The sequence below is a fragment of the Ambystoma mexicanum genome, chromosome 3q (assembly GCF_040938575.1).
Source record: "Ambystoma mexicanum isolate Mex_15411 chromosome 3q, UKY_AmexF1_1, whole genome shotgun sequence".
In the NCBI taxonomy this organism is placed as follows: domain Eukaryota; kingdom Metazoa; phylum Chordata; class Amphibia; order Caudata; family Ambystomatidae; genus Ambystoma; species Ambystoma mexicanum.
The window spans coordinates 408,197,519-408,213,684 of NC_090926.1; the positions used below are offsets into that span (position 1 = coordinate 408,197,519).

The window sequence follows — 16,166 nt, forward strand, 5'->3', positions numbered from 1 at the left end:
GGGAGGCCACCCAGGAGGTCCGAGGACAGGATGCACACCAGAACCCACCTGCGTGGATCCTGGGAAAATAAAACACCTCCATGGGCTCATGGCCCACACGGCTACCCTGTTGTGGGAGTATCACTGCTGTCGCTATTATCACCCTGTGCAGCTGCATCCGGAGGTGGTTGCACTATGGGAGGCAGCCCACGCAAGGCCCTAGTCTGCTCCTCCATGGCTGCAAGCATGCGGGTGTGGTAGGTCTGGTTCTGGAGGATGAGTGTGCGGAGGTCCCCATGCAACAACTCACGGGATGCCCGGACCTCCGCCCTCGTTGCCTGCATCTCAGCTGAGAGCGTACGGGTGAGACGCTCCAGCTGCTGTTCTGTCCTTTGGTGTGTTGAAGCCTCAAGCTCAACAAGAGTCGTCCTGAGGTGAAGGAGCTCCTGCCTCAGCGCTTCCCTGTGGCCCTGGGACTCAATGGAGATGGCCTCCTGCAGAGTCGCCAGTGCCGCCCGCCTGTCCCTGTTGGACCCCAACATGTCCTCCCTGTGTGACTGGCAGATGGAGTCGGTTGCCTGCTCTAGTCGCTCCATCAGCCTTTCTGGGGGGACAATGGAAGTGGCCACCCTATCCATGGCCTGAGCCATCATCTCGGATGATGCAGCCTGTTGGGTTGCCATACCGTAAATGGATTGCTCCCATGCGGTATTGCCAGGTGGCGTACGGCCACCACGTCGGCGGGCACCACACCTGTCTGGGGCAAGGCGAACTGCGCCTTGCTGTGCCGGCACTGCCTGAGGCTGCAGGACTGCATTCCCCCTCTGATCTGCTGGCCCAGGAACAGGATCAGATGTCGCGGAGTGTGACCCTGCATCCGTAACCACCAAAGGCGTAGCTGCCAACACTGACATCCCCATGGAGGGTTCTGACCCTGGTGCAGGTGGGTGAGACAGAACAGAATCCCTCCCTGGAACACTCACCTGCGACGGCACGTAGGTCTCATCCGAATCAACACCTGAGTACAGCTCGGGGGAGGTGCAGCCAGAGACACCCCTTGAGAGCACGACCTGCAGCACTTGTGGGTTCTCCCCCACCACCACACCACGTCCCTCACTGGTGGTTGGTCGGCCCTCGGACCCCTCCTGGGTCTGCACCATCTCCACAACCCCAGCAGTATCAGGTGCGTCTTCCCCTGCAAAGACATGAAAACAAAGAAATGGAAACAGGCATTAGCACCATGGCACACAATGAGGGCTGAGAAGCAAGAGAACCAGTACTTGATTGACACATGCCCCACATGACTAAAACCCTCCCATGTATGCACCCTCACTGCGTATGAAGTGCAGGCAAATGGCACACACTGACGACACCAAGATGGAAAATGAACACATTTTCTGCATGCTGCCTGGCAGTGGCATCACACATTGGCCTGTGATTGCCAGGTGAAACACACATGCCATCACACAGATGGCATGTACCATTGCTATTGAGTGAAGATGGAAAGGAGGGCAGCACCTATTCATTCAGTCCAGTTCCCGCATGTAATTGCTTTTCTGATTCTAACAGGTCAGATTTTTCACCTGGAGCTGCCAGTCTGAAATGGTCCAATTGCACAGGGACATGTGTGTACAAATGATATCCAGGTAACAAAGTCACTCCACTTCACCATAGCCATGTCAGACATGTGACTAGTGGACAGCGACATGGCTAGTAAAAGTGGGGGAATGCAAACAATCTGACTGAATGAACAGTGAATAATAAGCAACTATCTTGTGGCAAGGTGACACTTCAAGGGCAACTGGCGTGCAGTTGGGCTAGATGTCTACTGTTGGCAGAAGGGATACTGCTATGGCCAAATGCAGCTGCGCAGGAAGTATTGCATGAAGCACATGGCTGACCCATACGACTCAGGCGCACACACTCTCACCTGGCACACAAACAGAAGCCCTCACACACACACCATGCACATGGATGACACACACATGCATGTGCACTCACCGGACAATGCCTCGTAATCAGCCAGATCTCCCACGCCTTGGATCTGTTCCTCCGTGATGTAGGTCCCAGCGACTGACTCATGTGGAGTGAGTTCCATGTCTACTACTGGAGACCCACCTCCAGTCACTAGAGTTGCGGCATGACTTGAGGCCAGCTTACTCTTTGCCCTGCGCTTTAGGTCATTCCAGCGCTTATAGCAATCATTGGCTGTGCGCCTCACGATTCCAAGGGCACTTACGATGTCCGCAACGGTCTGCCAGTGTGCCTGGCGTTGTGCAGGTGTGGTCTTGGATCCTGCAACAATGACCATCTCGTTGTCATGTCCGGACACATACTCGACAAGTGCATTCAGTTCGTCATCCGTGAAGCTGGGCTTCCTGGACGGGCCGGACTGTGTAGCCGTGTCTGGGGCATCAGCCTGTGCCGGACGAGCACTCTTCCTCTTCCGCTTGGAAGGTGGTGGTGATCCTGAGTGTCCTGCGCCGCTCTGGACACTAGGGGCAGGAGCCCTGGTGGACTCTGTATCAGGAGTGTGGGATTGCACACTCAGCATGGGAGTTGGTGCAGGCATTGGCTCTAGTGTGATGGTGTCAGGGGGAATGTCAGCAGCATGGACTAGGACCGACACTGTCCTGGCTGGGTGTGTGAGGGCTGGGGTGGATGGAGCCGCAGCTGCCCCTGCAGCCTCTCCGCCCTGCCTCCTTGGTGCAGCAGATGACCTTGCTGCCCCAGATGCACGTGGCATGATGGCATCAACGTGCACCAGCGCACGTGTCGTAGCCCTGCTGACCTGGAAGTCAGCCATGGAGTCAGCCAGGTCTGGTGCCACAATGGGCTGGTCCAACAAGGGCTGAGCATGGATGGTGTCAGCCACATCAGCCTCAACGGGAGGGGGGAGGGGGGGATTATGGCTGCCCATGACTGGTCCTCCACACATGGGGGGACAGGCTCACCCTGCAAGTTACGACCACGTCCCCTACCGGATCCACCACGGCCACCACTTGTGGCTCTTCCACCTTTGCCACCCTTACGGAATCCTCGCCTCCCAGCCATGGCACTGATGTTAATGTGTGTATGGGAGTGGATGTAGACTATTGTCCTGGGCAATTGGGGGTCAAAGGGGTTGGGTACCAGATGGTAATTGTACCCTAGTGCTCTAGCAAGGCTGAATGTAACCCCTGGGGAAAGATGACGGGTCACGCAACGCACAGGAGGCCCAAAAAAGGGAGATGACGTGCACGCAACCCCTCCTAGACCACGTGTGCAGAAAGAAAAACCTGCACTACGCTGTGGCACCCAGTAACACAAGAATGAACGTATGCGTGTCACACGCAGCCTAGAATGACCTCTGAAGGGGTAGGCTACACACGGGGCAAGCACAGATGTTAGATACGTGCGTGACTCACCGTCTGCCTGGTAAACGAGCGTGTAAAAGGAGCACGTTTGGTTGGCAACACCCCCGCCAAAAGAAGATTTGTACGCTGTCTGAGGAGACAGGACAACAGTAGAAGGGAACACTGTTTGAGGGAACAGGCCCAGGTAAACCAGTAAAAGAGAAAAAAGAGAAAAAGCTGTCAGAGGTAACAGGGAATACGAACTTGAAACGCCGTGAAGTAAATTGCGTGTGAAACGACAAGAAGTACAGAATTCACCCACTCGCTCTCCACGAAAAGCACGTACAAGGAAACGTGTTCTACACGTACCTTTTATACAGGCCCACACGTCCAGCGTCACTTACGCGGCGTGTACGCGCTAGGGCCATTTCCACCAATTACATGCTTTGTCACTTCTGCGTGTAGGGCCATTTCCACCAATTACACGCTTTGTCACTTCTGCGTGTAGGGCCATTTCCACCAATTACATGCTTTGTCACTTCTGCGTGTAGGGCCATTTCCACCAATCACACGCGATTACACTCTGACGTGCAGTCTTTCCACGTGTGCTCTGTCATCACGTGCTGTGTGGGATACACCTGTGCGGGTCACGTCACAGACGCGCTTACGCGCTGAGGGCCTTTCCTCAGTTTTCACACTGACGTGCAGGATTTTCACGTGCAAAATCACTCCGTACCAAGCTGGCCACGTGTACGAACACGGAATACCACGCTCCTGCCCGGAAGGCCGAACTACTGCCCCCCAGAGCCCCGAGCACGCTCCCACCTGCTGCTGCCTGACTGCCTGCTGCCCCTGCACTGCTGGGGGGTGGGGGTGGTGGGTGACATGGGTGGGGGCCTGGTGGAGGATGCCCCTGCACTGCTGGGGGGTGGGGGTGGTGGTCGACATGGGTGGGGGCCTGGTGGAGGATGCCCCTGCACTGCTGGGGGGTGGGGGTGGTGGGAGACATGGGTGGGGGCCTGGTGGAGGATGCCCCTGCACTGCTGGGGGGTGGGGGTGGTGGGTGACATGGGTTGGGGCCTGCTGGCAGGTGCCCCACAGTGCGTGGGGGTGGTGGGAGACATGGGTGGGGGCCTGGTGGAGGCTGCCCCTGGTGGCTGGGGGGTGGGGGTGGTAGGAGACATGGGTGGGGGCCTGGTGGTGGGTGCCCCTGCACTGCTGGGGGGTGGGGGTGGTGGGAGACATGGGTGGGGGCCTGGTGGAGGCGGCCCCTGCACTTCTGGGGGGTGGGGGTGGTGGGAGACATGAGTCGGGCATGAGTGGGGGCCTGGTGGAGGGTGCCCCTGGTGGCTGGGGGGTGGGGGTGGTGGGAGACATGAGTGGGGGCCTGGTGGAGGCTGCCCCTGCACTGCTGGGGGGTGGGGGTGGTGGGTGACATGGGTGGGGGCCTGCTGGCAGGTGCCCCACAGTGCTTGGGGGTGGGGGTGGTGGGAGACATGGGTGGGGGCCTGGTGGAGGCTGTCCCTGGTGGCTGGGGGGTGGGGGTGGTAGGAGACATGGGTGGGGGCCTGGTGGTGGGTGCCCCTGCACTGCTGGGGGGTGGGGGTGGTGGGAGACATGGGTGGGGGCCTGGTTGAGGATGCCCCTGCACTGCTGGGGGGTGGGGGTGCAGGGGGACATGAGCAGGTGTGCAGGGTAGTCCCCTGTTTTGTGGGCTGCCTGCAGGGGCCGTGGAGGGTGTACAGGGAACACCTGTGAGGACCCACCCAGCCTAATCGCGTGTGATAATTCCCACGCACCCCTGTAATACACGTACCAAGCCAAATCGCGTGTAAAACTTCCCGCGCACCCCTGAAATGCATGCGCCCAGGCTATTCGCGTGTGGAACTTCCCGCGCACCCCTGAAATACACGCGCCCAGGCTATTCGCGAGTGGAACTTCCCGCGCACCCCTGAAATACACGTAGCACGCTGGGAGACATGAGTGGGGGCCTGGTGGAGGGTGCCCCTGGTGGCGGGGGGATGGGGGTGGTGGGAGACATGGGTGGAGGCCTGGTGGAGGATGCCCCTGCACTGTTGGGGGGTGGGGGTGGTGGGTGACATGGGTTGGGGCCTGCTGGCAGGTGCCCCACAGTGCGTGGGGGTGGTGGGAGACATGGGTGGGGGCCTGGTGGAGGCTGCCCCTGCACTGCTGGGGGGTGGGGGTGGTGGGAGACATGGGTGGGGGCCTGGTGGAGGCTGCCCCTGCACTGCTGGGGGGTGGGGGTGGTGGGAGACATGAGTCGGGCATGAGTGGGGGCCTGGTGGAGGGTGCCCCTGGTGGCTGGGGGGTGGGGGTGGTGGGAGACATGAGTGGGGGCCTGGTGGAGGCTGCCCCTGCACTGCTGGGGGGTGGGGGTGGTGGGTGACATGGGTGGGGGCCTGCTGGCAGGTGCCCCACAGTGCTTGGGGGTGGGGGTGGTGGGAGACATGGGTGGGGGCCTGGTGGAGGCTGCCCCTGGTGGCTGGGGGGTGGGGGTGGTAGGAGACATGGGTGGGGGCCTGGTGGTGGGTGCCCCTGCACTGCTGGGGGGTGGGGGTGGTGGGAGACATGGGTGGGGGCCTGGTGGAGGCGGCCCCTGCACTTCTGGGGGGTGGGGGTGGTGGGAGACATGAGTCGGGCATGAGTGGGGGCCTGGTGGAGGGTGCCCCTGGTGGCTGGGGGGTGGGGGTGGTGGGAGACATGAGTGGGGGCCTGGTGGAGGCTGCCCCTGCACTGCTGGGGGGTGGGGGTGGTGGGTGACATGGGTGGGGGCCTGCTGGCAGGTGCCCCACAGTGCTTGGGGGTGGGGGTGGTGGGAGACATGGGTGGGGGCCTGGTGGAGGCTGTCCCTGGTGGCTGGGGGGTGGGGGTGGTAGGAGACATGGGTGGGGGCCTGGTGGTGGGTGCCCCTGCACTGCTGGGGGGTGGGGGTGGTGGGAGACATGGGTGGGGGCCTGGTTGAGGATGCCCCTGCACTGCTGGGGGGTGGGGGTGCAGGGGGACATGAGCAGGTGTGCAGGGTAGTCCCCTGTTTTGTGGGCTGCCTGCAGGGGCCGTGGAGGGTGTACAGGGAACACCTGTGAGGACCCACCCAGCCTAATCGCGTGTGATAATTCCCACGCACCCCTGTAATACACGTACCAAGCCAAATCGCGTGTAAAACTTCCCGCGCACCCCTGAAATGCATGCGCCCAGGCTATTCGCGTGTGGAACTTCCCGCGCACCCCTGAAATACACGCGCCCAGGCTATTCGCGAGTGGAACTTCCCGCGCACCCCTGAAATACACGTAGCACGCTGGGAGACATGAGTGGGGGCCTGGTGGAGGGTGCCCCTGGTGGCGGGGGGATGGGGGTGGTGGGAGACATGGGTGGAGGCCTGGTGGAGGATGCCCCTGCACTGTTGGGGGGTGGGGGTGGTGGGTGACATGGGTTGGGGCCTGCTGGCAGGTGCCCCACAGTGCGTGGGGGTGGTGGGAGACATGGGTGGGGGCCTGGTGGAGGCTGCCCCTGCACTGCTGGGGGGTGGGGGTGGTGGGAGACATGGGTGGGGGCCTGGTGGAGGCTGCCCCTGCACTGCTGGGGGGTGGGGGTGGTGGGAGACATGAGTCGGGCATGAGTGGGGGCCTGGTGGAGGGTGCCCCTGGTGGCTGGGGGGTGGGGGTGGTGGGAGACATGAGTGGGGGCCTGGTGGAGGCTGCCCCTGCACTGCTGGGGGGTGGGGGTGGTGGGTGACATGGGTGGGGGCCTGCTGGCAGGTGCCCCACAGTGCTTGGGGGTGGGGGTGGTGGGAGACATGGGTGGGGGCCTGGTGGAGGCTGCCCCTGGTGGCTGGGGGGTGGGGGTGGTAGGAGACATGGGTGGGGGCCTGGTGGTGGGTGCCCCTGCACTGCTGGGGGGTGGGGGTGGTGGGAGACATGGGTGGGGGCCTGGTGGAGGCTGCCCCTGCACTGCTGGGGGGTGGGGGTGGTGGGAGACATGAGTCGGGCATGAGTGGGGGCCTGGTGGAGGGTGCCCCTGGTGGCTGGGGGGTGGGGGTGGTGGGAGACATGAGTGGGGGCCTGGTGGAGGCTGCCCCTGCACTGCTGGGGGGTGGGGGTGGTGGGTGACATGGGTGGGGGCCTGCTGGCAGGTGCCCCACAGTGCTTGGGGGTGGGGGTGGTGGGAGACATGGGTGGGGGCCTGGTGGAGGCTGCCCCTGGTGGCTGGGGGGTGGGGGTGGTAGGAGACATGGGTGGGGGCCTGGTGGTGGGTGCCCCTGCACTGCTGGGGGGTGGGGGTGGTGGGAGACATGGGTCGGGGCCTGGTGGAGGATGCCCCTGGATGGTGGGGGGTGGTGGTGCAGGGGGACATGAGCAGGTGTGCAGGGTAGTCCCCTGTTTTGTGGGCTGCCTGCAGGGGCCGTGGAGGGTGTACAGGGAACACCTGTGAGGACCCACCCAGCCTAATGGCGTGTGATAATTCCCACGCACCCCTGTAATACACGTACCCAGCAAAATGGCGTGTGATAATTCCCACGCACCCCTGTAATTCACGTACCCTGCCAAATCGCGTGTGATAATTCCCGCGTACCCCTGTATTACACGTGCCCTGGCTAATCGCATGTAAGACTTCCCGCATACCCCTGTAATACACGTTCCCTGGACAATCGCGTGTTGAACTTCCCGCGTACCCCTGTAATACACGTTCCCTGGACTATCGCGTGTTGAACTTCCCGCGTACCCCTGTAATACACGTACCTTGGCTAATCGCGTGTAAAACTTCCCGCGTACCCCTGTAATACACGTACCCTGGCTAATCGCGTGTAAAACTTCCCGCGTACTCCTGATATGAAGGTTGCCCGCTTTGCGTTCCTTGTTTGGCAGCCCTGTAAACTGGTCCAGGGTTGGCGCAGCCCTTTGCGATGATTTAGCGATGTTGATGGCTTTTCCTTGCGCGAGGGCGTTCTTGGGGGCGTTACTGGCGATGCTGCAGGGTCGCTGCGATTCTCTGCGCCACGGCTGGTTTGGGAGCATGGAATCCATGAATACGCTGTGCGCGGAAATCGGTTTTAGCGCACGTGCCTGGCGCAGACAATCGCACGCGGACACTCTACGCCAGCCGCTTGCGACACTTTTCTGCGAAATTCTATGAATTACCCTGTAAATATTTATCAAAACGTAGAAGGTAGTTACGATATCCTGCAGTAAGACCACCAGATCATTGGTACAGAAGTGAGAGAGAGGCCAGCATACACGGAAGCGTCCCTGTGTCCATCAGTAGTGTTCCTGGAAGCAATGGTATTCTTGTACCTAAAAAGAAGCCAATGGTCCTCATTCCAAGTATGGTGGTGCAGTAAAAAAGTGGTGGTAACGGAATTACTGTACTGCCGTTTTCCAAGTATAGCGTGAAGGTGAAAATGTAGGGAAAACTTGCAGCACTTTGATGGAGGTTTTCACTCCTCCTTCCTGTTAAAAAAGTAGAGGAACTTTTGCCTGTGGGTTTACCTCTGACAATAATTCCTCCAAAACGCTAATGGCAGCCTGTCTGACTCTGTGAATGGGGACTAACGTTGCCACACAGCCACTCATGATGTTGCAGATATACTGCCATGCAAGAGGCAGCAATGGTTTCAGTAGGAAATGTCTCCCTGCTGGAAATGAGACTCTATGGGCCTCATTCCGAGTTTGGAGGTGATCATGGCGCTATTAGCGCCATAACTACCTCCAATACCGGTACCGAGGCCGCCCTGGTTCAATGGGGACTTACCGGTCTATTCCGACCTTTGCGGGACCGGTAAGTCCCCATTGAAAAAGCCATTCCCCATTCCCATTTGAGCCCCCATAAGGCTCAATGGGAAGGGGGAAGGCGCTAATAACGGTACCGCAAATTGCGGCACCGTTATTAGCTCTAAAGTCCCTTAACGGGTCCCTTCCTTAACGCCTGGTAAAACCAGGCGTTAAGGAAGGGACCCGCTAAGGGTACTCGGAATAGGGCGCAAAGGGATTACCGGCACCGGTGTCCTTACCGGTGCCCGGTATCCCTTTGCGCCCAACTCGTAATGAGGCCCATGTTGTGAACCGTAAGTTGTGTTCCTCTATATGTAGTGTCTTTGCTGCTTTGTCTCCAGTATGATATGATTGGTTATTTATAACGTGCTTAATACCCAAAGAATTCTAAGCGCAGACCCGGAGATCAAACCTGTGTTGCTCTGTGTCGTCCTGTTTCCAAGGCGAGCATGTTGCCCCTGAGCTATCTTCCCGAGACGAAAAGTAGTAACTCTGTCTTTGAAGTTGTAAAGGGGAAGGCGTGTGTTGTGTTGTGTTGTAGTGCCTAACGTAGCCTGGACTTTTGGGTTGTGGTATGGTACAGTCTTGTGGGTAATGCCAGTTGCAGAATACTTGTATATCAATGAAAATTAGTGGAATGGTGAAGGATGGAGGAATTTAAAAAGCAGTGATTGACTTGTTTCTCTGCGCTTCCCACAATAAATTTGGATTCACCTTCTAGCATTACATGCTTCTTTACATCGCCACATCCTGCATCTGTAAATCGCTGAGGATGCCTGTGAATTGGGGACTGAGCATGTGCCCGGCATTGACCATGAGACCTGGCTTCACTTACCCAGCCCCTCCTCTTCTAAAATTCTGCAAAACGAAGGGGGGGACACTAACTTTGAAAACAGGAAGTAAGACGGCCCAAAAACCCCAAGACAGTGAGAAATGTGCTAGCCATTTTCTCCTCTTACCCAAAGCCTGAGTTTGTATGAATAGGTATTTATGATTCATGGACACAAACACTTTAATGTTGGCATGCGTGATGTGAAAAATGAAATGAGCACCAAGACCAGTGAGCATTATGCACTTAGTGATTCAAGCATGCAACCATTTTATCACAGACATATTTGGCTAATGTAAATATTTGTGTTTTTTCTTATGTTTGATTTTATGCAAAGCAGCAAGGAACCTTTCTCTGTGTTATTTGTACCCTTTGCCTTTCTCATAGGGATATTCAAAAGAGTAGAACAGGGGTGTACTAGACTTCCCACCTTGGAATGATAACCTTCTATCAGAAAATTACATATATAGTTGTTCTAGATTTTGATAAAGAGCATTGCACAATATATCCTGGAAGTCATCATTAACAATGAACATGGACACATTAAAAAAACAGCCAGTTTACAATGTTAGTACAATTAATAATTCCCTTTACTTGTTATTTTAAATAGTTTCCTTTGCAAAACAAAACACAGGCTCCACCCCATCGAGATATCTGTGCTTTATTTTCTGGCTGCACAGCTTTCAGCAGCGTTTTGGGTAGCTCTAGGATTCATGAACATGACAATGAGACTCTCACCGCTTGTGACAAACAGAGATGGGCACAATTCACAAACAGCATTTGGAATCAAATGTCCCTCTTTCCACATTTGTGCAAATCAGAAAACTTTTCTGTGCATTTTTCCAATTCCCTATGTCTTTTTACACAAAGAGCGGGGGATGGGGACGGGGGTGCAATGCATAATGCCATTTCTGACCCTGTCATGCGTTTCTTTAAGTGGAACCCCAGCTCTATGAACCGCTGCTGTCCCACTTGCATTTCTACTCCTCAGACAGGGATAGAAGTGCTTTTTGCTGTGCATTTCACAATCACAGTCTCTTTAAGGGTCTGTCACTGTGAAATGCGCTTCCAGCACCCATGTGGGAGCCTGTCATGCACTAATGCATGCATGGGGGCTGGCCAGTGCATCATCTGGGCTACTGCCCAGCTCCCCTGAAATGCACAGCTTACCTTCGAGAATAAGGTGACCTGTGCTCCTCAAATGTTTTGCATTGAGACACAGGGACAGAGATAGAGAGTGAAAAACAAACAGAGAGGGGGACGGGGGGTGAAGGGAGAGAGGGAGAGAGAGAGAGAAAGAGAAATCATACATTTTTTAATTTCCTTCCCAATCTTTCTGTCTTTCAGACATGACTGGTGTCTCCTCCATTTACAACGATTTCTTGCCACGTAAACATGATGTGCAGCACTACGCCTCTCCCCTCCCTGGCCCAGAATGCTCTCCGCCCTATGCCCCCCATTGCTATGGATGGATACCCGCTCTGCTCTCCCCTCTTCGGAAAATATGCCTGCTGCTCAAAGTTCAACCCAAAGCGCTCCCCAATCCGCCAGGCCTGCTCAGTGTCCACCTTCCACCTGCGAAACCCCAAGGCCCGGATGTGTGACCTGAGCCTGGAGCACGGCTCGCCACGGGTCTGTATCGCCCACCAGCAGTATGTCTTCCAGCACGGCCAATGGCGGTTGGAGGGCCCACCGTGCCAGCCATCCCGGTCGCATGAGAAGAAGTTAAAGGCCCGCAACAGGGCCCTGCGGGAGGAGAACAACTACCTAAAACTGCAGCTGGAGCTGGTGATGGACATGTTGACGGAGGCCACTGCCCGGCTACACGCACTGGAAGGGAGCAGGGACCCGGACAGACACTCTCTACACTCTCTAGGCAAGGAGGGCAAGGAATGCAGGGAGAAGAAGGTCAGGGTTGTGTTGATGCCATCTGTGATCAAGGAGGTTCCAACCAGGGACGAGTGTCCAGATCCAAGGGCGAGATTCATGGAGAACACGAACAATTAAATGACAGATGCCAATGAGAATGATGACAGATACACTAGACATGCCAATGAGAAGACAGAGAATTAAAGGGAATGCACTCTGAACCGCCCCTGCAGTCATTGTGTGAGCACTGTGAATGGAAAGGGTGAAAGGCCTTAGCAGAAGCTGGGCAAAGTGTGCTAGGCTGCAGCGAATCCTGTGTGTGGCACCTTACTCTATGGAGTGAGACAGGGCTCCAAATAGTTTTTGAACTGGGCGCACTTTACTACCTATAAGTTGTGAGTAAACTGTTTTTTTAATGAGTAGAAAAGTAATTCTTTTTTCCTAACTAGGCAATTTTTTCAGCGAGTAAATATGTTTTTCCTCTGAAACGAATATCCATACTTAATCGCACCTAGTCTTTAATGTAAATAAAGAGATATATTGTTATTGTACAAGTCCTCTTGAGATCAGCAGCAATACTATCTGATTTTCTTCCCATGACTCTACTCGGCTGGTACCATCAATGGAGCTACGTCATGGAAGCAGTGGGCAGGCTCCTCCTATCAGTATTTTCCCAGTATTTCTACTGTATAGTTTTTGTTGGCAGTATTTTCTTACTTTTAGGGGGTAAACGGTGGCTGGTAAGTCAATTATGCGTCATTCTGGCGTTAGATGCCTGCAGCACGAGTGAGTGGAACCGTGTGAGCTTGTGCCTCTTTCGGCCATTGTGTGTTGGCAGTCAGATGGCACAGAATCAGGGCGACTTGGCCATGGCAGCAGGCACCAAACCAAGCTCTCAAACTATACCCATTTCAGCATGCCCATGCTCTTGGTCTGACTGCCTAACCTGTGAGCATCTCTCCCCACAAAAGGATCCATCTTTGTGTGCTGTGTAAGCGTACTGCACAGTCCGGCTGCGTCTCAGAACTGCTGTGTTTAATCACATGTCTTGTGCGGTGTGCAGTTGTACATAAAGATGAGTGACCTAGTCTATCATTTCAATCTCCCATTTTATATCTGCACCCCTTTACCATTCTCCAATGGACATTGGCCTGTTAGCTTCCCTTACATGGACACATGACCACAGTGGCCACTGTGTCTGGGTTTTAGGCTGCTTGACATATACAGGCCTTTCTCTGAGATGGTACCGGATGCCACTGACTTTGGGGGGTATGACGAGGATCACTACTCCATTTTAGGGCTAGGTGCCCTTCTCTAATGGTGACCATTGCTGTTATTTGTGGGTTACAAATGAAGGGTGCCCGGGCCATAGCATCGGGCAGCATGAACATCAGTGTGTGGTTTAGTTTTGAACCCCTGGATGGCACTTCACATAGCCACTGGTGAGATACCCATGAGAACAGGAAGAGTCCTGATAGGAAAGGGGATGGGTAGCCGCGCCCATCCCCGGGCGCAAAGAATGGACAGTCTGCTTAGTCTATCAGAAAGATGTGTTTGGGCAACAATGGATCAGAGTAGCCCTAAGCCCAGATCCTCAAGGATCCTTCATGGCCCCAAAAAAAATAATCATACAACACGTGTTACCACTGCTCTACTTTGATGTGAGATGCCATGATTTTCACTGAAATCTAACCCATTTTCACCGCTGGAATTCTTAACTGGCACCACAGACATAACAACTGGTAACTGATGATGTAATTGCTTCACAGTGGACTGGAAATTAAGATTGTCTATCTTCCATATGACGGAAGTCTTTGGTGCGTGTTTGTTAAATTGTCAATACAATCAATCTTAAAATGTACTTAGCAAAATAGAGAAAGATATCTGTTTGCAGAGTGCCCACTTAGAACTGGAGTAAGCACCAGATATCTCAGCTAGGCAGAGTTACGAGCAAAACCTTACCCGTTACATTTCAGTAGTTCTGCAATCCCCTGTGTTAATCCGTAGATCCCACAGATGGTGGAAAGAGGACCAAGATCATGTCCCCTGCTTGAAATCTTTCTAGTGAAGCTTGTCTGTCATAAAGTCACTTTTATTTCTTTTAGGCTTCCCGTAAATGTCGTCTTGCCAAGGATCGGACCAGGTAGAATCCTGCCTTGCAGGAAGCTACCTTCTGGCAGGTATCTTTCTGATTCTCCGGATCTTTTGTAGCATGTCAAAGATGCAATGGGGTTCTCTGCCCGTGTCAGTTCAATCCAGTTGCAAGTTTTATCACGGCCCACTCTTTCCACCGGCACTGTACTTCCTGGAGGTACTACTGCAGTTAGTTAACTCTGTCTGAGGATTCAGCTACCCGAAGATGCAAGCCACATGTGTTTCACAGCAACCTACAAATCTATCTCTTTGCCCGTGCCGTACGCCATCAGTATATCTCATCTGTCCCCCAAGATTTGAGTGAAAGACCTCAACTGCCATTGACTCATCTCAGTGAACATTCCTGCTCCTGCTTTCTGTCGAGTTTATTTAGTCGCATGCCAGTACTTGCTTGTCAGCTCAGTGACTAGTAAGATTAGCGACTAGGACCATGCACCCAGGGAGTCAGAGGATCTGAAAGGGATCTATCCATCTGGGCGATTGGGAGCCCATTACACCAGTACAAGTACTAATTGTTCCTTATCTCTCCTCAGCCCCAATGGTTGCACTCGCTACTATATGCCTATGTGCGTCATGCCCGATTGAAAGAAACCTTTGCCCTCCCTGATATACGCAGTTTACTATGCCTGCCCCCGTATGTATACTGTACTTAAGACAGAACCTGATTCAGCCATAATCCCTCCTTAACTCTAGGAGGGACTTCCACGTCTACTGTTTCGAATAGGTCAAACCCAGCAGCTCTGAGGGTGACTTGGAAGGGCAACCAGGACAATATTGAATCTCCTCTACTCTGAGAGTTGCATCTGCAGATGACGAGCAGGCTTTAGGTGTATCCCACTTCTGACATTATCTGTCATGGAGCAACTTATAGGTTTAGTTCGGAAAGGTGTATTTGGGACTAAGTACAATGTTGGGCAACTGGAAATGAGGTTCGGAATGGCAAAGGAAAGTCTTTTGGAATTGAAAGTTTCTTTCAAAATTCTTTTCAGGTCTCCCCTCTGTGCCACTCACACTCTTTGGTTTAAAGCTTACAAATACAACTGACGGCCCGGTCTCTGGGCAGCTTCTCTACTGGTAGGTCATGTCCTGAATAGCACCACTTAGGTGTTGCACATATTCATTTTTGAAGTTACATGGGGCCTCATTACACGGAAGGCGGTAACCATGGCGCTATTAGCGCCATGGTTGGCGCCAGTAATTTACCGATCCCGCCATGGTGAATGGAGGAATTACCGCCCCATTCCAAGGTTGGCAGGGTCGTAATTCCCCATTCACAATTAGCCCTTCCCCATTCCCATTTGAGCCCCCATAGGGCTCAATGGGAATGGGGAAGGTGGCAATTACGGTACCGCAAATTGTGGTGCCGTAATTGCCTCCAAGGTCCCTTTGCGGGTCCCGTCCTTAACGGCTGATAAAACCAGCCGTTAAGGTAGGGACCAGCAAAGGGACCATGTAGTAGGGCGGTAAGGGATTACCGGCACCGGTGCCCTTACCGGTGCCGGTAATCCCTTACCGCCATCCATGTAATGAGGCCCATGGTCTTTTACAGGGAGTTCCACAACTACTCCAAAGTGGTGAGATAGGCCAAGACCTATCACCCAACCCTGTCTTACTTCTCGCTTTGCCGAGTTGATGCCCACTTGTTCTTTAGGGACTTCTAGCCACAGAGCTGGCAATAGATGAACCTCCTTGATGATTCGTCATATGCTTGTCTCTCCCTCCACCACTCCGCGCAAACAAGCAGGCTTGTGCTGTTCTCTGTCTGCTGCCACCCTTCAAATACTTCCAAGGGATATCCCTATGTCCATCTCTCTCCCTTCATGTTTCATATAATACTACCAATCTGTCCTCCTTTCCACTTTCTCTCCCTGTCTGGTTCTCTCTCTCTCTCCCTACTTCACTGCTTCTTCAACACCTCCATCCTCTCTTGCTCTCTCTCCATCCAGTTGGCAACCACCTTCCCCACCTCTCTTGATCACGCCTTTACTCCTTTTTGTTCACCTCCTCCAACCTTCAACTCCTTCTGCACGTCCACGTCATACTGCCCCTTCAACTCCTTCTGCATCACCACATCTCCTTCCATCTCCTTCGGCACTTTCATCTCCTTCGCTTCCACCTCCTGTGCTCCACTGCTTGCTGCTCTGTTGCTCCAATCACCCACACTATTAGCTTCTCTGCACAGGTTTTGATAAGGGCCTGCTCCCTTCCACCTGA

At 54.7% G+C, this 16,166-nt stretch overlaps 1 long non-coding RNA gene across 1 annotated transcript in view; it reads left to right on the forward strand.

The window, feature by feature from the left end:
• Positions 1-12,019, forward strand: part of LOC138582643 (uncharacterized) — an 86,279-nt gene extending 74,260 nt beyond the window's left edge. The window contains exon 2 of the long non-coding RNA XR_011305056.1: positions 11,277-12,019. This is a non-coding gene — a long non-coding RNA (uncharacterized lncRNA). The remainder of the gene's footprint in view (positions 1-11,276) is intronic.
• Positions 12,020-16,166: the final 4,147 nt, after the last annotated feature.